Consider the following 21,454-nt stretch of genomic DNA (forward strand, 5'->3'; position numbering starts at 1 on the left):
TAAAGGTCCTATGGAAAAATGCATGGGAAAAACGCGTTTTGGGACCCCCCTTTTATCTCAGCCCCCGCTTGACGAATCCCCCCGAGACTTTCAGGGTAGGAGCGGAGCGTAGCGCCCCACCTATTTTGAAACATTTGCGAGGATTCGTCAACCGGCGCCAAAGTTATTCAAAATAGAATGTTGCGGATTTCCTATGGAAACGTGGTCCTAACTATAACTACCTACTGGCGACCGCCAGTAGGTATATATATATATATATATATATATATATATATATATTACTGTAATTCCTTCTAAATCCTCAGGAGGAAAAACGAAGCCGTGTGTGGTCCTTCAAAATTCTTTATTCAGCCACTCTGGCAGAGTGGCTGAATAAAGAATTTTGAAGGACCACACACGGCTTCGTTTTTCCTCCTGAGGATTTAGAAGGAATTACAGTAATTTAACGGGACCCGCTTCTGTGGGGTCCTCCCGTAACGAAGCGACTTCCGCTGTGGTGGAGGCAGTTTATACGCAGAAGACGCCTTCCCATATATATATATATATATATATATATGCGATTCTGCTGCTTACTCCTCTCCCTCGTCCTCGGGATACAAAAGCAGGCACGGACCACGATTCAGTGCAAATTTGTTTATTGCTTGCTCAGTCGGCCATATTATATACATGAACAAACAAACGTCCAGAGCGGATTTCAGAGGCGCTCACAGCTTGCCTGCCATCCGGCGTATTATCACTCCATCTGCTCCCAATCCCAGAAACAGTGCGGGCCGACGCGTTTCAAAGCTTGACGCTTCTTCTTCGGGGCCAGAGAATCACAAACAGCACTTGACTCGTTGCGTGAGTAAACCAACATTTTATTTACTCTGTGGCCCTCTAGTGGGCGTTACCACATTGGACATAGGCATTATGGGATGCGTAGTCCTAGCAGCGAGTGTCAATCTCCCCTGAGTGGGTGTGCGGTGTGCATCAGTCTTGTGAGAATGAAGTCTGACATTCTCAGTAAAACATGTACATCCAACAAGGGCAGAGACTGTCAGTTGATTCCTTTGTGTTCTACTGCAGCTTCCCAGAGTGTTCTAAAGAACAACTAGAGCGCTAACAGTCCTACTTATGACAAACGTATGGCACACCTGAAGCCATCTTGGTTTGAATAAAGTGGTAACACTTAAAACATTTAATTTAAAAAGGAACAAAATGAGGGGGTTCATTTTGCCATAGAAAGTATGATTAGTGCTGCAGAAAGAAAAATTAGGGCACATTTTGAGGGACTTCTCAAATCCTCTTCTATTTCATTAAAAAATTCTGACATGCAGACTGAAACATGCACTTTCAATACCAGCAGCAGACTTCCCTGGTGAGCAGTAGCTTTACTACAGTGATCTAATAAGCAACTAGAGTGCTAACATTCTGAATTTATGGCAAATTTGTGACACATCTGAATGCCTTCTTGATGGAATCAAAGTAAAAAACTGAAAGTATTTCCTACTGAGGAGACTGTAGTAAATGAGGAAATTAGGAAACATCATAACAAATAAGTCTCCCAAAATGGCCACCAGAGACAAAAGAGCCCAAATGTAGCCCAAATATCACCCAGATGTAGCCCAAGTATAGCCCAATGACAGAATGTCCCAGAGTGTTCTAACGAACAACTAGAGCGCTAACAGTCTTACTTATGACAAAAGTATGGTACACCTGAAGCCATCTTGAATGGAATAAAGTGGTAACACTTAAAACATTGAATTTACAAAGGAACGCAATGAGGGGATTCATTTTGCCATAGAAATTATGATTAGTGCTGCAGAAAGAAAAATTAGGGCACGTTTTGACTTCTCAAATCCTCTTCTATGTCATAAAAAAATTCTGACATGCAGACTGAAACATTCACTTTGAATACCAGCAGCAGACTTCCCTGGTGAGCAGCAGCTTTACTACAGTGATCTAATGAGCTACTAGAGTGCTAACATTCAGAATTTATGGCAAATGTGTGACACATCTGAATGCCTTCTTGATGGAACCAAGTAAAAAACTGAAAGTATTTCCTACTGAGGAGACTGCAGTAAATGAGGAAATTAGAAAACTTCATAACAAATAAATCTCCCAAGATGGCCACCAGAGACAAAAGAGCCCAAATGTAGCCCAAATATCACCCAGATGTAGCCCAAGTATAGCCCAATGACAGAATTAGGCCTGGGCGAAGCACTACGCTACGCTCACGTAGTTTGCGAAGTTAACGCGACTTCGCACTACGCGAACTGCACGTAGCACAGTGCGAACACGCGTAGCGTAGTGTTGCGTAGTGCTGCGGTCATTTTTTGCTTGCTCGCGGTCCTCAACGTCATGTTGGCGACCGCGAGCAAGCAAAATGACATCCCGGCGAGACTTTTTCCTTGTTCGCGATCGCGAGCATGGAAAATAAACCTCCCGGCGAGATTCCCAACACGAGGAGGTCAGGTTTCTCATTGCGAGGGGTCGCGTATGCTCGCGACCGCTCGTGATGAGAAACTACCAGTTCGCGTTGAGAAAGCTGCCGCTCGAGTAAAAATCTACTTGAGCAGCAGAAAACTACAGCTCGCACTGTGCAAGATGCCATTTTCAATGATTGCACAGTGCCGGTTGCTTGTCCGCACTGTGCAATCATTGAAAACAACATCTTGCACAGTGCGAACATGTTACTACGCAGTTCGCGAAGTGCTACGCTTAGCTCGCGTAGTGCGAACTTCACCTTGCGTAGCTTCACGAAGTGCTACTTCGCAAACTACGCCCACCCTTAGACAGAATGTCCCAGAGTGTTCTAACGAACAACTAGAGCGCTAACAGTCTTACTTATGACAAAAGTATGGCACACCTGAAGCCATCTTGATTGGAATAAAGTGGTAACACTTAAAACATTTAATTTACAAAGGAACAAAATGAGGGGGTTCATTTTGCCATAGAAATTATGATTAATTCTGCAGAAAGAAAAATGAGGGCACATTTTGACTTCTCAAATCCTCTTCTATTTCATAAACAAATTCTGACATGCAGACTGAAACATGCACTTTGAATACCAGCAGCAGACTTCCCTGGTGAGCAGTAGTTTTACTACAGTGATCTAATGAGCAACTAGAGTGCTAACCTTCAGAATTTATGGCAAATGTGTGACACATCTAAATGCCTTCTTGATGGAACCAAAATAAAAAACTGAAAGTATTCCCACTGAGGAGACTGCATTAAATGAGGAAATTAGGAAACTTCATAACAAATAAATCTCCCAAGATGGCCACCAGAGACAAAAGAGCCCAAATGTAGCCCAAATATAACCCAGATGTAGCCCAAGTATAGCCTAATGACAGAATGTCCCAGAGTGTTCTTAAGAACAACTAGAGCGCTTACTGTCTTACTTATGACAAAAGTATGGCACACCTGAAGCCATCTTGATTGGAATAAACTGGTAACACTTAAAACATTTAATTTAAAAAGGAACACAATGAGGGGTTCATTTTGCCATAGAAATTATGATTAGTGCTGAAGAAAGAAAAATTAGGGCACATTTTGAGTGACTTCTCAAATCCTCTTCTATTTCATTAAAAAATTCTGATATGCAGACTGAAACATGGACTTTTAATACCAGCAGCAGACTTCCGTGGTGAGCAGTAGCTTTACTACAGTGATCTAATGAGCAACTAGAGTGCTAACATTCAGAATTTATGGCAAATGTGTGACATATCTGAATACCTTCTTGATGGAATCAAAGTAAAAAACTGAAAGCATTTCCTACTGAGGAGACTGCAGTAAATGAGGAAATTAGGAAACTTCATAACAAATACATCTCCCAAGATGGCCACCAGACACAAAAGAGCCTAAATGGAGCACAAATGTCACCCAGATGTAGCCCACATGTAGCCCAATGACAGAAGTGTGCAAAACACTTATTTTTTGTGTATTTGCAGTTTTATATAGTGCAGACTTTTCAGGTATTGGAATGCTTTACATGAGCATTGGTTACATCACACAAGATCAAATTCATTTTGGTTGTAGACATGGGGAGATTAAGTGATTTAACCACAATCACAGAATGTTGAGCTGAAGCAGAAACTCCAACCTGGTTCCCCAGTTGCAAAGTCTGCAGCTCTGGAAGTAACACCACATCCTCTCCCCTAGGTGCCACATTTAATCAAGTGGTCAACTGGATAAAAAACATAAAGATTACAAATAATTTAAAAGTTCTTTGTCGCTATTTGAAAACTCAGAAAATATGTCCTCATTTTAGTTTTTTAGAGCACTAACCATACTTTTGATGCAAATAAGACCCTCTCATATATGTAATTTCTAAAGGAAATGCTCTAGGTATTACAGTTTGATTACATCAAGATGACGTCAGGTGTTCCACACTTTTGTAATAAATATAGAATGTTAACAATCTAGTTGTTCATTGGGATACTGTTGAGAGGCAGAGGCCAGGGGCACAGACTCTGAAAATTGAAGGCAGGTAGGAGAGTGCAGAGGCAACAATTTGACCACACTGGGCAGGCAGGAAGGGCAGTGGCAGCACAACAGACTATGGAGGGCAGTGGAAAGGGGGGCAGGGGCAAAAAAACAACAATACAGGACTGGCAAGAGAGGCTGTGGCAATATAATAGAGCATTGTGGGCAGAAGGAAGAGGCAGTGGTAGTACAACCATACATGCCAATAGACCCGTTTCAGCCAGGAAACGTCCAATGTTTTTAAGCTCAAATGGGCTTTATTTGACCTGTCTCCTGTCTACAATCTCCTCTTTTTCAATGTAAGTCAAAGGGAAAAATCAATACCCCAGTTTTTTTTCAAAATCTCCCTCTTACCAAGTTCAAAATGTTCGCAAGTATGGTACATTGAATCATGGTAGGCAGGAGGAATTGGGGTAGGGACATGCACTCGGATAACAGAGGACAGGAGGGACATGGAGAGGTGCACCAAACTGACCCTACAGGGCAGGCATCAGGGTTTGCAGTGGCACAATACACCACACAGCGCATGCGGGACGGGAGTGCAGCACAACAATCCATAGAAAGCAATAGGGAGGGGACAAGACCATGCACATGGACAACAGAGAACAGATGGGAAAGAGGCAATGGTAGCTAGCTGACCATAATGGACAGACAGGAGAGAAAGCTGCAGCATAACAGACCATAAATGGTAGGAGGGACGGATCAGGGGCATTACAATGGAACAGACAAGCCAGGAGGGAGGGAATAAGGGGTCTGCACATGGAAACAGAGGGCTGGGGGCAAGGTGGCAGGGCAGGAGCAGCAAGATGACCATGGAGGTCAGGCAGGATGGGCACTAGAAACAAGACACACCATGGAGAGCAACAATGAGACTATGGTGGCATACACACATACCATGGAGGAAGATGGGAGGGGGTCAGGGGCAGCTAGCTGACCACACAGGGAAGGTGGGAGGGGCCATGGAAGCACAGAAGACCATGCATGGCAAGCGGGAGGGTTAGTGGCAGCACAATGGCTATGATGGTCAAGAAGGAGGGTGCAGGGGCATGCACAAAGGACCATGGAGGATAGAAGGGAGGGTCAGGACCTGGGCACAGACAAGAGAGTTCAGGGGAAGGGGCCTCACAACAGACAGCGTGGGGCAGGCAGGAGGAGCAGTTGCAGCACAACAGACCAGGGAGGGCAGAAGGGTGTGGCAGTAAAATGGACCATGAAGGACAGGAGGAAGGGGATAGGGGCATGGCATGTGGACAGGCAGGGTGGAGGTGGCAGGGACAGGTTACAGTCATCTGACAATGCTAGGCAGGTGGGAGGGGAGTGGCAGCTCAACAGAACACTCAGAGTAGATAGGAGTGGCAGGTCCATGGAACATGGTGGGCAAAAAGTATGGAGCAGGGGCATGTACAAAGACATCGGAGGGCAGGGGGAAGGAGAATAGGGGCAGCAAGCTAAGCACAGAGGCTAAGCAGGAGGTCAATGATGGGCCATAGAATTGGGCAATGGAGGGCAGGAGTGGACTGGTACATCATGCTAAATGGAGGGCAGTGGCAGCACATCAGACCATGCATGGTAGGAGGGAGGAGGCTAGTCCATGGATTCAGACAACAGAGGATAGAGAGGAGGTGGATGGGGCAGCAAGCTAACTGTTCAGAGAAGGTGGGTATTAGGAACTTTATTGTTTTTAAAACGTGTGTCTGTGCGAACTACTTAAAATATGAACAAGTATGCAGCATAATCTCACTTTTATTCAGGAAGAAGAGGACGTGTGTGACTGTGACTCCGGGCTAACTTGGCAGAAACACCCCCTGACCCTCCACCCCCCATCGCAAAATGTAATGCCCGTGAAAAGGGTAGGTGGACGCAGTGTTATATAGAACATAGTCCTGAGAGCATGATTGAAAATGAAAACTAGATATAGTGTATGGTATAAACAATGCACCAAAAAGTGTGATACAAGATGAACCGGGCGTGAAATATAATATGCAATACATTGTGCGCAATGACAGATTCATTGGAGAGCGCGAGATAGCATAGACACTAGCGCGCGCTATGCGATATGCGCCTTGGAGTGTAATATGCACAGGGCAGTGTTGTGTAACTTAACTTGTCTCTAAAGTTGTAATATAAAATATGTGCTGGGGAGTGTAACGTTGCATATGCACTGTGACAAAGATATGGATCCCAGATTGTAATATGTATGGCATATCGCTGTGCATTATAACATAGGCATCGAGGAAGGCACGTTAGTTGAGGCAATATAACCCGTGCGAAGGCAAGTGTGGCATGACATATTCACGGGGTGGTGTTACAGTGCACATGGGCTAGAGAGTGTCATAGCATACGCACTAGCTGGTGGAATACAACACAGAGGTGTGTGGCACTCGGCGGGCACTATTGGGTGTAACACAGCATTGGGCTCAGCCAGGAGCATGCTGTGACTCTCAAGTGAGGTTCGTCTCCTTTCCAGAGAGTAAAATAAAAGTATTACACATCCGGCGGTGGATGTGTGTTTTATTAACCGTGAGGGGGGTTTCTTGCATAGTTTGGTCGAATTTTTGTCGAATCCCCTTTGAATGGCTTGGTGTGCGTGTGTATTAATTGTGCCCGTCAATAGCTACCCATGTTTGTATAAATAAACGACAAGGGAGTCTACTTGGAGAGTACCCACCAGCGGGGGCGCCGAGATTAGGCACGGTAGGACGTCAGACACGTCAGAGCTTCACTAGCGGTGTAAATGCATTCCACGTGGATTCATTGTATGCATAGTCGCCTTTTAATGAATATCACGCAAATCGTCATGGTGATAGGTACATACGGTTTGTCCAGCATGCCCTAAGTGTTTCTATAAATATATATTTTTTTTAAATAATAAAAAACAAAGGCCGGCCCCGGGGAATGGGGTCCCCGGGGCCATAAGTGGCCTGAGGAGGGGGGCAACGCAGCCCCCTTCCTAAAGAATAAAAAAAAAGAGCCCATGACCCTGGGGTTGGGGTCCCCGGGGCCGATTAAGGCCTTGGGAGGGCCAAATTAATTTTTTTCAACAAACAAAATTAGGGTGCAGGCCCTGGGGGATGGGGTCCCCAGGGCCAATAAATTACAAAAAGAAGGGGGGCCACACAGCCCTCCTTCTTAAAAAACATAAAATAAATAAAAGACCGGCAGCGCGCCAGAGGCCACGCCCCCTCCTTGCAGCACAGTTGTAAGTTGGGGAATTAATTACCCTTCAATACTGAGGGTCCCTGAGGGCCAACTAGCCCAACAGGTATCTCCAGTATGCGCCAGGGAGCTGCGTTGCAGACAGGTGTTCTGAGGCCACGCCCCTTTTTTCCACCTCTATGCAACGCAGCTCTGTGGCGCTTACTGGAGGTACCTAGTGGGCTAGTTTGACCCTAGGCACCCTTAGGATTCAAGGGGACTTAATCTCTCAAATTAGAATGGCCACAGGGCGCGTTTACACAGTGGTGAAGTGAGGGGACGGGGCCTGAGGTGACATGTGCAAACACACCCTGTGGCGCGTTTTAAGTTGGGGAAATAATTCCCTTTCAATCCTGAGGGACCCTGGGGGCCAACTAGCCCACCAGGTGCTTCCAGTAAGCGCCACTGCTCTGCGTTGCAGAGAGGGGGTGCAGGCCGTACCCCTTTTTACACCTCTCTGCAATGGCGCTTACTGGACGTACCTAGTGGGCTATTTTGCCCCTAGGGACCCTCAGGATTCAAGGGGACTTAATCTCCCAACTTAAAAAACGGCCACAGGGCGTGTTTACACAGCGGGGAAGGGAGGGGATGGGGCCTGAGGTGACGTGTGCAAACACGCCCTATGGCGCGTTTTAAGTTGGGGAAATAATTCCCCTTCAGTCCTGAGGGACCCTGGGGGCTAACTAGCCCACCAGGTGCTTCCAGTAAGTGCCACTGAGCTGCGTTGCAGAGAGGTGGTCCAGGCCGTGCCATTTTTTACACCTCTCTGCAACGCAGCTCTGTGGCGCTTACTGGAGGTACCTAGTGGTCTAGTTGGACCCTAGGGGCCCTCAGGATTCTAGGGGACTTAATCTCCCAACTTAAAACGCCCACAGGGCGTGTTTACACAGTGGGGAAGGGAGGGGACGGGGCCTGAGGTGAAGTGTGCAAACACGCCCTGTGGCGCGTTTTAAGAGGTTGTTTTAATCCCCTGCCCTATTATATACTAGGGGCATACAAAGGAGGTCATGCTAATCACAGGGGGACCCCAATGCATAGTGTTCCCTAGTGTATGTAGGTGTTTTCACTGTATTCTGAGTGTCTTTTAACATAGCACTGGCTCTAGGACTGGTTAGTCAGAATCAGTTACCACCAGTATCCGTCTGAAAAATTTGAGGGTCCAGGATGATTTTGCAACAAGGCTTCTTTCTGCTCTTCTGTTTGTTCTTTCTGCACGTTATCCTTCTTCCTGCACTTTTCTTCGTCTTTGAGGACTTCTGTTGCTTCTTTCTGCATTTCTTTTTTTTCTTTCTGTGCGTTTTTTCTTCTTTCTTCACATGTCCTATCTCTGTAGGCATAGTTAGAAATTAGCACTTAAAAAACCTTTGAAACTCACTGAAAAAACCATAGGTTTCAGGCACGTTATAGTTAGGAATTAGCATTTAAAAAACCTTAGAAATTCACTGAAAAAAAGATAGGTTTCACGGGCGTTATAGTTAGCTGGACTTTTCACTCATACAAAACTATTGAAATTCCCCCGTTATAGTTAGTTCAGCTAACTATAACTCGCGCGCCCGCAATGCACTGCTGATGACGTCACATATTACATCACTCATGACATGGTCAGTGACATCACTCATGACATCACTGATGACATCACTTATGACATCATCCTTGTGATGGAGTGGCAGAACTCCTCTCCCCCTAATATAACCTTTGATACACACATTCAAAAATAGAAACTACAATTTTCAAAACAATGGACATACCAATACCAGTTACAACAACCTATTCAGTAATTCTAAGATCCACATACACATTCACTCATTCACCAACAGTCCTATACAGTCACTCATACATGTACTCACTCATCATATATACTCATACACCTATACATCCTGTTACACAATGCCACTCATCCATAGAGTTACTCACACACATAGTCACTCATGCTAATAAAGAATCAAAACATCCATTTACTTGCATATACAGTTATACACACACCACCACACTTACTTCTACAGAAACTTACACATACTTAGTCTTTTAAACAATCACTTATAGAAACACATACTTATTCATACAGGAACTCTTGCAATCTCTCACTCTCACATATACTCACTTATATACACCAATAGTCACATATACTAGTTTAAAACATATGTAGGTACTCATAAAGACACTATTGAGACAGTCATTCACTCACTAACACACCCATGCACACACTCATCCACCCATACAGTCCTGCACTCATGGTGTCTTCAACACATACAAACAGTGAGTCACTCATTCATGCACCTATGCACTACGTAATACCCCCGACCAAACCATACAGACACTCATACTGATACTCAAAAAACCAACTAATAACCTATATAGACACTCATGTAGCTACTCACCAACCCATGCAGCCACTTATACACAAAGTGAGAGACTGATACAGATATTTACATATTTAAACATTACTCACTAAGCCATGTATTCACTAATATACACTTAATCAGTCAGTTATACGATCAATTTTTCAAAAACAAATCATCCATTTAGACACTTATATACCCATTTATTCTTCCATCGACCTTGAGATATACATATATAAAACATATGTAATTTTCAGAAAAACACACATTCACTGTTCACTGGATGATGTCATCAGTGATGTCATCAGTGATGTCATTTGAGATGTCATCAGTGATGTCATGAGTGATGTCACTGACCATGTCATGAGTGATGTAATATGTGATGTCATCAGCAGTGCATTGCGGGCGCGCGAGTTATAGTTAGCTGAACTAACTATAATGGGGGAATTTCAATTGTTTTGTATGAGTGAAAAGTCCAGCTAACTATAACGCCCGTGAAACCTATGGTTTTTTCAGTGAATTTCTATTATGTTTTTTAAATGCTAATTCCTAACTATAACGTGCCTGAAACCTTTGGTTTTTTCAGTGAATATATATATATATATATATACAGTTTCACAAATTGCCAAAGCTTTAGGACACACTCTCCATAGGACAAATCAGGCAACAACGCAGTATGCAGCACACTGGTTGATAATGTAGCCTTACGCGTTTCAGACATAAGCTGTCCTTTCTCACAGGGAGAGCGACATCAAATGAAAGGCAAAGACTGCTGCTGAGTATTACATATACGTTTAATTGCCTTCAGGTGAGGCCTCGTAGTATCATAGAATTGCATTCTGGGAGCAGCAGTTCTTACATCAGCCTCGTAGTTCATAATACACAACCAATGTCCACTCTCAATATATTTACAATTTCACCATTAGTGGGCTGACCAGGGGAAGCAGGAAAACGTTGTTAAAATATAATAAGCCATCCTGATGGACCGAAAATGGCTCTTGACATCCAGAGCCTCCGGCCCGCATTTACTCTATGCGGTGGTGCAATCCTCACGGCATGGCTTCCGTGTATATTATACAGTTTCACAAATTGCCAAAGCTTTAGGACGCACTCTCCATAGGAAAAATCAGGCAACAACGCCGTCTGCAGCTCCCTGGATGATAATGTAGCCTTACGCGTTTCAGAAATAAAAATAATTATGGCTGCCCCCCTGCACAATATGGAATTGATTCCTTTGAAGCATTAAGGTGGGCAAGTTATGACCTTTGAATTAAATTAACTTTAAATAAGAAGGATGCGATGCTGTATTTTCGTGAATCAGGAATGTTGCATGCTGGTCACTGTAGTTAAAAAACAAGCAACACTGGGATTGAAACCATGAAAAAATTCGGACACTGTTTCAAAATAATGTACTTGACAATTATATCAATAAGAATATTGTGTAGAAATGAACTGCGCAGTCCCAAAGTGAAAACCAAAAAACGAAAAATGAGTTGTGACCAGCACTTTTAGTTGTGTGCATACTAGCATCCCTCTTCACTGTTTACCAACGGAGTGTATTTAAACTCGAAGTCACTTGTTCCCCACAGCTGCATATGATTAAGACACCGTTGTGTTGAAACGCGCTATGCTTTTACCCTTTGAGCTGCCTGTTAAATAAAATCTACTTGACTTACCTCTCAACTGGATGGGCTTGAATTTCATGCAGGAAGGAAGCGTGATTCTTCGTGTGGAATTTTTGGGCGGTGACGTCGCCAGCAAGCCCCGACCCGCTAGGAAGGGCATCCAATTCGTCAAGGTTCATATATATATATATATATATATATATATATATATATATATATATATATATATATATATATATATATATATATATATATATATATATATATATATATATATATTTATATATTATCTACTGGCGGTCGCCAGTAGATAGTTATAGTTAGGACCGTGTTTCCATAGGAAATCCGCAACATTCTATTTGGAATAACTTTGGCGCCGGTTGACAAATCCTCGCGAAATTTTCAAAATAGGTGGGGCACACCACTCCGCTCCTACCCTGAAAGTCTCGGGGGGATTCGTCAAACGGGGGCTGAGAAAAAAGGGGGGTCCCAAAATGCGTTTTCCCCATGCAATTTTCCATAGGGACCTTTAGTCCAAGGTACAGCCCAAACGGCTGAACAGAATTACTTGAAACTTGGCAGAGAGGTAGTCCTCAGGTCAGGGATGTGCCTTTTGCAGGTCTGGTGTCAATCTGTTCAGTAGTTCCTGAGAAAATCAAAAGTAAAATCATATATATATGTGGGCGGAGCCTAACCACACATCTCATCCTGAGATCTGATTGGCTGTCAGCACTTCATCCAAGAAGTGTTGGCAGCCATCTTGGGACCAATATACATGATAGCACCTCATTAAAAAGCATTGCAGTTAATAGAAGGTTTTAAGACTTTAGTTACATTATAAATCATTTGTTGATGGGGGGCGTGGCTTTGGAGCCGTTGGTGATGGCCGCTGATTTCGGGAGCTCCGCGGCGACGTAGACAGTGGAGAGCTTCCAGGCTTCTTTTCTTCTGTTCTGGGTCGCAGAAATCGACATGTCCTTCGTCGGAATACCTCAGCTATCGGTGTGAGGAATAGCGGAGAGTTTCCATGCCGTTAAGGTGATTTTATTTCGGGAAATGCAGTCAGTCAGAACAACGGCCGCCATTTTGTTTTTTGTGACGATAGTTTCCTGATACGTTCGTCACCCTTTTTATCAATACCATTCACTACGAGACTGATATTATATCATATGCACAAAGGTTTTTTCTTCATGTATGGTGTAATTTCCGGGTCTTCTTTGTGGCAATTATTGGAGTACCTCCTGCAGAATCTTTTTTCTTCAATTTTTCGTTCTCCTCTCATCAACGCTCTGTGGCGGACTTCTTCCAACTTTGACAGATATTGTTGTCTGAATCATCTCTCCTTGTGACCGTCTCTTTCGTCACCAAAAGAGACTTTGTCTTCCGTTTCTTCATGGCAATGCCGCGCGGTGCTCGCAGTGGCGCTCGCGCTGGGGCTCACCAAGTTATCTCCTCGCCACTGGCTGATAACAACCCTTTTAATGTCCTACGAGGCGCTATGGATGAAGCTTCTCCGGAGTCCTCTAATCATAAAACCTCCTCTTCGGCGGATACTCGCCCCAAACAACTCTCCAAATTACCTGCAGCTTCGCCCTCTGGCAAACGGGCAAAAATTAACCCCCCTTCTCCTACTAATCCACCCTCTTCAGTCTCTATGGAGCTTCTCCTTGAGGAAATCCGTGCTCTGAAGCCGTATATGGAAGAAACTAATTCGCGCCTACAAAGCCTTGAAGACAACTGGTCTCACACCGTCCAGAGAGTTGGGGTCCTTGAACAAAGAGTTGACGCGTCCGAAGATACCTTACAGCAAGTACCCCTCTTACATACAGAAGTTGATCGGCTCAAACAACAAGTCGAACAATTGGAAAACCGCAACAGGCGCAACAACCTGCGTATTTATGGTCTAGCTGAAGGCCTTGAAGGTTCCAATCCAATTTCTTTTTTTCAGTCATTCTTACCGTCTCTTCTTGGTCTTCCTGAATCTCCTCCTTTGAACATTCAACGCGCTCATCGTTTGGGCCGGTTGTCTGCTTCTTCCTCCTCCTCAGCGAGACCTCAAGGTACTATTTTATATTTTTTGGAATACACGGACCTCCTCAAAGTACTCCAAGCTGCCAAACAAAAAGGAAAGATCTCTTGGCATGGCTCCAATCTACTTTTTACTCAAGACTATGCCAAAGTGACTGCAGATCGTCGGAAAAAGTTCCTGGAAATGAGACCTGCTCTTCGGAGTCTTAATGCGAGATATGGCCTTTTTCATCCATGCCTTTTTAAAGTGACATATAATAACAAGACTGTTTCTTATGAGGATCCGGCTGTTCTCCAACAATTTTTGAATAACTGTCGTCATGAGTCTATGGACGTCTCCAGATTATAATTATTTTCTCTCCCTCATGTAGAATGTTTGCTGTTTTACTGTATATGGTTTTATTGTTCCACATCGTTAACATTTGTATTTGGTCTTTTTTCCCCTTAGTTTTGGATACTTGGGCCCCTGTTTGTTATCCTCTTCAATTTTCCTGGATGCCGCCCTCCCTGCCGTCGTTGCCCTGTGGTTTCCCGTTCGGCGTTTCATTTCCCTGATGTGGTTCCAACACCCTCATCCTTTCTTGTTCTCCTGTGGTATGTCTTTTGCCATTGTGTTCTTATGTTTATGGAATTGGTTGTTTTTGCTTTCTCGCTTTCTTCTCCTTATTCTACTCTCTTCTCTTACTCCTTCTTTCTTTTCTCAGTATCATTGTCTCATTCTTTCTTCTTTTGCTCTTACCTATTGCTCTTTTCTTTCTTTTTCCCTCTCTCTCGGGATTCAGTTCCTTCAATCTATTTTTTATCTTTTTTCCTTATTTGTTTATGCCTATTTCATTCTCATTTTATCTCTGTATTCTTTGATTTTCTTCCCTTTTCAATATAATGTGTTTTATGGTGGTTCCTTGGTCGTATTTATTAAATTATGTATCTGCTTTTCTTTCTTGTATTTGATACTATCTCTTCTCCCTGCAATGCTTTGTCTTTCCTTCCTTTACTAATGTAAGGATTACTATCCAATTTTTCCCTATTTATGCTTTTCTGTTTTCCTTTTATTTACATTTTTCTCCTTCTATGTGAATGACTTTGAATATTTTATCCTGGAATATTAAAGGTCTTGGGTCACCTATTAAACGCCAAAGAGTTTTATCTCATGTAGCAAATTTAAAAGGGGATATTGTTTTACTACAAGAAATTCATGTTAAAGATACTGAAATTCCTAAATTGCGTCGCAATTGGGTTGGTCATGTGTTTGCCTCTCCTGGTTCTGGGAAGCGCAATGGTGTTGCCATTCTATGCCATAAGAAGTTAGATGTTCAGCTTGCCAATCAAGATAATGATACAGATGGTAGGTGGGTAGCAGTTTCTTTGTTGATTAATAAAGTTCCTTTGACTATTATTAATATTTATGCTCCCACTGTTCCAGATAAAGTCTTTTGGCCCCATATTCTCTCCTTACTTATGCAAGTCACCGATGATTATCTAATTTTGGGTGGAGACTGTAATATGGTTGTGGACCCCTTTTTGGATAGAAGATCTGATTCTAGATTCTCCCCTTCCCACATGCATTCTTTGTTTACTTCCACTATTTCTCAAAGAGCCCTTGTTGATTCGTGGAGGCTCTGCCACCCTACTCTTAGAGAGTATACCTTTTATTCACCTCCTCACTCTTCCCAGTCCCGGTTAGATTATATTTTCATTTCCAAAGCCCTCACTCAGCTTATTACTCACTCAGACATAGGTTCTATCTTAATTTCTGATCATGCTCCAGTCTCCTTAAGCCTGGAATTACTCCCCTCCGTGAAAGGCACTAGGAGATGGAGGTTTAATAACTCTCTTTTACTGGACCCACAATTTACACCAGCTTTTATGGATTTTGCCTCCTCATTTTTTGTAGAAAATGACTCACCTCAATTAACTCCTTCCCTTATTTGGGACACATTTAAAGCCGCCTCTAGAGACTTCATTATTACATTTGTTGCCCGTAAACGTCGTAAAGCCTCTCAATCGGCCCAGTTACTTAATACACAAATTAAACAATTAGAACACTCCTTTTACCTTTCTAAGAAGCAATCCGACTTAGATAATCTTATTAAGGCTAATATCTCCTTTAATAAAATTTCCACTGATTCTGCCAATCTATTTTTACTTAAGTCTAGTGCTAAGTATTATACTGCCCAAAATAAAGCCGGTAATCTTTTAGCTAGATACCTCAAAGTCAGGAAGGAACGTACTAAAATTGAATCCATTGTTACCTCCTCTAATGTTGTGGTCCATAAAGATGAAGATATTTTGGCCGAATTTACGGATTTTTATCAGCGTTTATATACTCCGGAATCCCTCCCAGCCGTATCCGAAATTACTCGTTATTTATCATCCATTACCCCACCTTCCTCCTCAGAAGTTGATTTTTCCCCTTTAGAGGCTGACATTACTCGCAATGACATTCTGGAAGCTATCCAAACTCTGAAGAGGGGTAAAGCCCCTGGTCCTGATGGGTTTACTATAGAATTTTATTCCAATTTCTCCTCCTTACTTCTTCCTAGGATTCACCAACTATTCTCATTCTTTATAACTTCCCAAAGATCAGAAGGTACCTTTCAGGAGGCCCTTATTTGTCTTCTCCCCAAGGATGGTAAAGATCACACCTTTTGTAAGAATTATAGGCCCATTTCCCTAATTAATTTAGACTACAACATTTTTGCCAAGATCCTTGCACTTCGTTTAGAAAAAATTCTCCCAAAATTAATTGCCAAAGAACAATGTGGGTTTATCAAAGGACGTCACTTATCTGATAATACCCGTCTCTTCTTTAATGTTTTAAGTAAATCGCACTCTCATAAGTCGTCATTGGCAGCTATTGCATTGGACGCTGAGAAAGCTTTTGATAGAGTCAACTGGCAATTTATTTTTTCCTCCCTTTCTTGGTTTGGTTTCGGCCCTAAATTTCTTTCTTATGTCTCAATGCTTTATTCCTCTCCTAGATATTTTATTCTAGCTAATGGCCTTGTTTCCTCTTCCTTTCCGCTTCTCCGTGGGGTTCGACAGGGTTGTCCGTTGTCCCCGCTCCTATTTATATTAGCATTAGAACCCTTTTTAACTAAAATTCGTATGAACGCTGATATTTCTGGTTTCCCTTATGGTTCTACACAGTTAAAGATCTCTGCATACGCAGATGATATTCTATTATTTCTCTCGAATCCCCATACATCTCTTCCGGCATTTTTATCAGAAGTCTCGAACTATGCATCAGTGTCTGGTTATAAGCTTAATGTAGACAAGTGCGAAATTCTTCCTCTTAATAAATTTTGTTTTCATGCCGATTTCTTAACTTCTTCCTTTAATTGGAGCCCGAACAAAATCAAATATCTTGGTCTTTGGTTTACACCTTCTATTAAGGACACAGTGGCTTTGAACTTTAAAAATTTACTTACAGCTCTCACTACCTCTACGAATCAATGGCATCCTTTGTTCTTATCTTGGTGGGGTAGACTAGACTCTATCAAGATGATGTTGGTTCCTTTAATCTTATTCCTTTTGTCGAATCTTCCGGTTCACATTCCTAAGTTCTACTACAAGAATATCTACTCCATTTTATCTAAATTTTTATGGCAAAACAAAACGGCCAGAATGTCTTTCTCTAGACTTAAATCTCCCAAACACTTAGGTGGTGTTAATTTTCCTGATTTTTCGTCGTATCATACTTCCTTTTTTCTTGCTCATTCTGCTTCTTTCATTTCTGATCATACTCCTGACCCCTCTTCTTGTCCTCTATGGGTAGAGGTTGAGACTTCCTTTTTTCAGCCTTTTACGTTTGAAGAATTTGTTTCATTATCACAACCTCCAAAGAAATTTTCTCTTCCTATTCTCCAACATGTTTGCAAGACCTTTCAACCTATTATTTTCCATAACCTGGATGACCGTGCTCGTTTTTTACAATCCCCTATTTGGTATAACTCTCTTATCAAGATTAAAAATAGATCTATCTTTTGGAATGATTGGCTTTCCCTAGGTCTTAAATGGACTCATCAACTCTTTCATGATGGTTCTTTTATTCCCTTTTCTATTCTTCAGGATCGTTTCTCTCTCCCTCTTTCTTCTCACCCTAAATATACTCTATTAAAATCGGCGGCTCAAGCTACTTTTGATGCCCTTACGGATACTTCCATTCAACACAGTTCTTCTCTCATTTCCTTACCATCTTTGCATTCCTCTCCATCTGCTTCTCAAATTTATAAAAAATTGCGAGATACGTCTGCTAATCGAATGAAATCTCCTGTGGAGTGTGCCTGGGAATCAGATTTAGAGGATTGTTTTCCTCTTACTACTTGGGATAACATTTGGAACAAAATAAGGAAGTCATCTAGAGCGGCAAATACAACCCAAACCCTATTTTTTATATACAATCGACTTTTAATTACCCCATCCAAACTACACCACATTGACCCCTCTATCCCGTCCAGCTGTTGGTCTTGTTCGGCTTTAGTGGCTGATCTTAATCACATGTTGTTTATTTGCCCTGCTGTTCATCTTTTTTGGGGCAAAGTTTGGCAACAAATTAACTCCATTTTTTCTACCAATTTCCCCTTCTCTTTTTCCCATATTTTTCTTGGGAGTCTCTCACAATTGTGGTCCTCCTCCAACACTGATACTTCCATAGTTGACCTCCTTCTTGCTGTGGCATTTCAACAAATCACGAAAGCTTGGAAAGATACTTCCCTTATTTCCTATCAAGCATGGTGGTATGGGGTTTGTTATAACCATAGGCTAGATAGAGCATATGTCCATCCTATCTCCCTTGCGATTAAAAGAGACTTATTATGGCTACCCATTACCTCTTTTCTAAATGTGTCTGCCCAATCCATCCCCTTACACAACCCTTGCAGGGAGGAAGTATCTAAACCTCCTTAATGTTTTTGTTCTTATTAATAATTCTGATAGTATTAATATAGGTAATTTTGCCAATTTGCTCTATCTCTTGTTACATACTAATTTCTGTATTATGAAATCATATTTGTTCCTTATACTGCCACTTATTTAATATATTGTTGTAATATGTTTTTGATGATATCCCTTTTTCTTTCCCTCTTTTCTTCTTTCTCTTTCTCTCTCTACTTCTTTCATTGATCTGAACTGATTTATAATGTATTTTTTATCATAAATGTATATTATTATTGTATTGCAACTTTTTTCATTCTTCAATAAAATCCTCTTTAAACTGAAAAAAAAATAAATCATTTGTTGATGGTACCATACTAATTTTAGGAATTGTGGTATGTTCTAAGGTGATTTCACCATGTGAAAAAGCCTTCTGCTGGGATATCATGATTGAGAGAAAAATATTTTCTCATGCTTTTCCCACAGAGGTTTGGAAGGTGATCTATAAGCTAAACTGAGAGCTTATTTTCTGTAAATTCACATTATCTTTCTCAGTCATGTGAGAATGAAGTCTGGCATTCTCAGTAAAACATGTACATCCAACAAAGGCAGAGACTGTCAGTTGATTCCTTTGTGTTCTACTGCAGCTTCCCAGAGTGTTCCAAAGAACAACTAGAGCGCTAACAGTCCTACTTATGATAAACGTATGGCACACCTGAGGCCATCTTGCTTGGATTAAAGTGGTAACTCTTAAAACATTTAATTCAAAAAGGAAAAAAATGAGGGGGTTCATTTTTCCATAAAAAGTATGATTAGTGCTGCAGAAAGAAAAATTAGGGCACATTTTCAGTGACTTCTCAAATCCTCTTCTATTTCATTAAAAAATTCTGACATGCAGACTGAAACATGCACTTTCAATACCAGCAGCAGTTTTCCCTGGTGAGCAGTAGATTTACTACAGTGATCTAATGAGCAAAAAGAGTGCTAACATTCTGTATTTATGGCAAATGTGTGACACATCTGAATGCCTTTGGAATCAAAGTAAAAAACTGAAAGTATTTCCTACTGAGGAGACTGCAGTAAATGAGGAAATTAGGAAACTTCATAACAAATAAGTCTGCCAAGATGGCCACCAGAGACAAAAGAGCCCAAATGTAGCCCAAATATCACCCAGATGTAGCCCAAGTATAGCCCAATGACAGAATGTCCCAGAGTGTTCTTAAAAACAACTAGAGCGCTTACTGTCTTCATTATGACAAAAGTATGGCACACCTGAAGCCATCTTGATTGGAATAAACTGGTAACACTTAAAACATTTAATTTAAAAAGGAACACAATGAGGGGGTTAATTTTGCCATAGAAATTATGATTAATGCTGAAGAAAGAAAATGAGGGCACATTTTGAGTGACTTCTCAAATCCTCTTCTATTTCATTAAAAAATTCTGACATGCAGACTGAAACATGCACTTTTAATACCAGGAGCAGACTTCCATAGTGAACAGTAGTTTTACTACAGTGATCTAATGAGCAACTAGGGTGCTAACATTCAGAATTTATGGCAAATGTGTGACATATCTGAATACCTTCATGATGGAATCAAAGTAAAAAACTGAAAGCATTTCCTACTGAGGAGACTGCAGTACATGAGGAAATTAGGAAACTTCATAACAAATAAATCTCCCAAGATGGCCACCGGAGACAAAAGAGCCCAAATGTAGCCCAAAATCACCCAGATGTAGCCCAAATATAGCCCAATGACAGAAGTGTGCAAAACACTTATTATTTTGTGTTTTTGCAGTGTTATATAGTGCAGATTTGTCAGGTATTGGAGTGCTTTACATGAGCATTGGTTACATCACACAAGAACAAATTCATTTTGGTTGTAGACATGGGGAGACTAAGTGATTTGACCTGAATCACAGAATGTCGAGCTGAAGCAGAAACTCCAAACCGGTTCCCCAGTTGCAAAATCTGCAGTTCTGGAAGTAACACCACATCCTCTCCCCTAAGTGCAACATTTAATCAAGTGGTCAACTGGATAAAAAAACATAAAGGTAACAAATAATTTAAAAGTGCTTTCTCGCTATTTGAAAACTCAGAAAATATGTCCTTATTTTAGTCTTTTAGAGCACTAACCATAATTTTGATGCCAATAAGACCCTCTCATATATGTAATTTCTAAAGGAAATGCTCTAGGTATTACAGTTTTGATTACATCAAGATGACGTCAGGCGTTCCACACTTTTGTAATAAATATAGAATGTTAGCAATCTAGTTGTTCATTAGGATGCTGTTGAGAGGCAGAGGCCAGGGACACGGACTCTGAAAATTGAAGGCAGGTAGGAGGGTGCAAAGGCAACAATTTAACCACACTGAGCAGGCAGGAAGGGCCGTGGCAGCACAACAGACTATGGAGGGCAGTGGAAAGGGGGGCAGGGGCAACAAACCAACAATACAGGACTTGCAAGAGAGGCTGTGGCAATGTAATAGACCATTGTGGGCAGAAGGAAGAGGCAATGGTAGTACAACCATACATGCCAACAGATCCGATTCAGCCAGGAAACGTCCAATGTTTTTAAGCTCAAATGGGCTTTATTTTATCTGACTCCTGTCTACAATCTCCTCTTTTTCAATGTAACTCAAAGGGGAAAATCAATACCCCAGTTTTTTTTTCAAAATCTCCCTCTTACCAAGTTCAAAATGTTCGCAAGTATGGTACATTGGATCATGGAAGGAAATGGGGTAGGGACATGGACTTGGATAACAGAGGACAGGAGGGACATGGAGAGGTGCCCCAAACTGACCCTGCAGGGCAAGCATCAGGGTTTGCAGCAGCACAATACACCACACAGGGCATGCGGGACGGGAGTGCAGCACAACAATCCATAGAAAGCAAGAGGGAGGGGACAGGACCATGCACATGG

The sequence above is a fragment of the Triturus cristatus genome, chromosome 12 (assembly GCF_964204655.1).
Source record: "Triturus cristatus chromosome 12, aTriCri1.1, whole genome shotgun sequence".
Classification (NCBI taxonomy): Eukaryota; Metazoa; Chordata; class Amphibia; order Caudata; family Salamandridae; genus Triturus; species Triturus cristatus.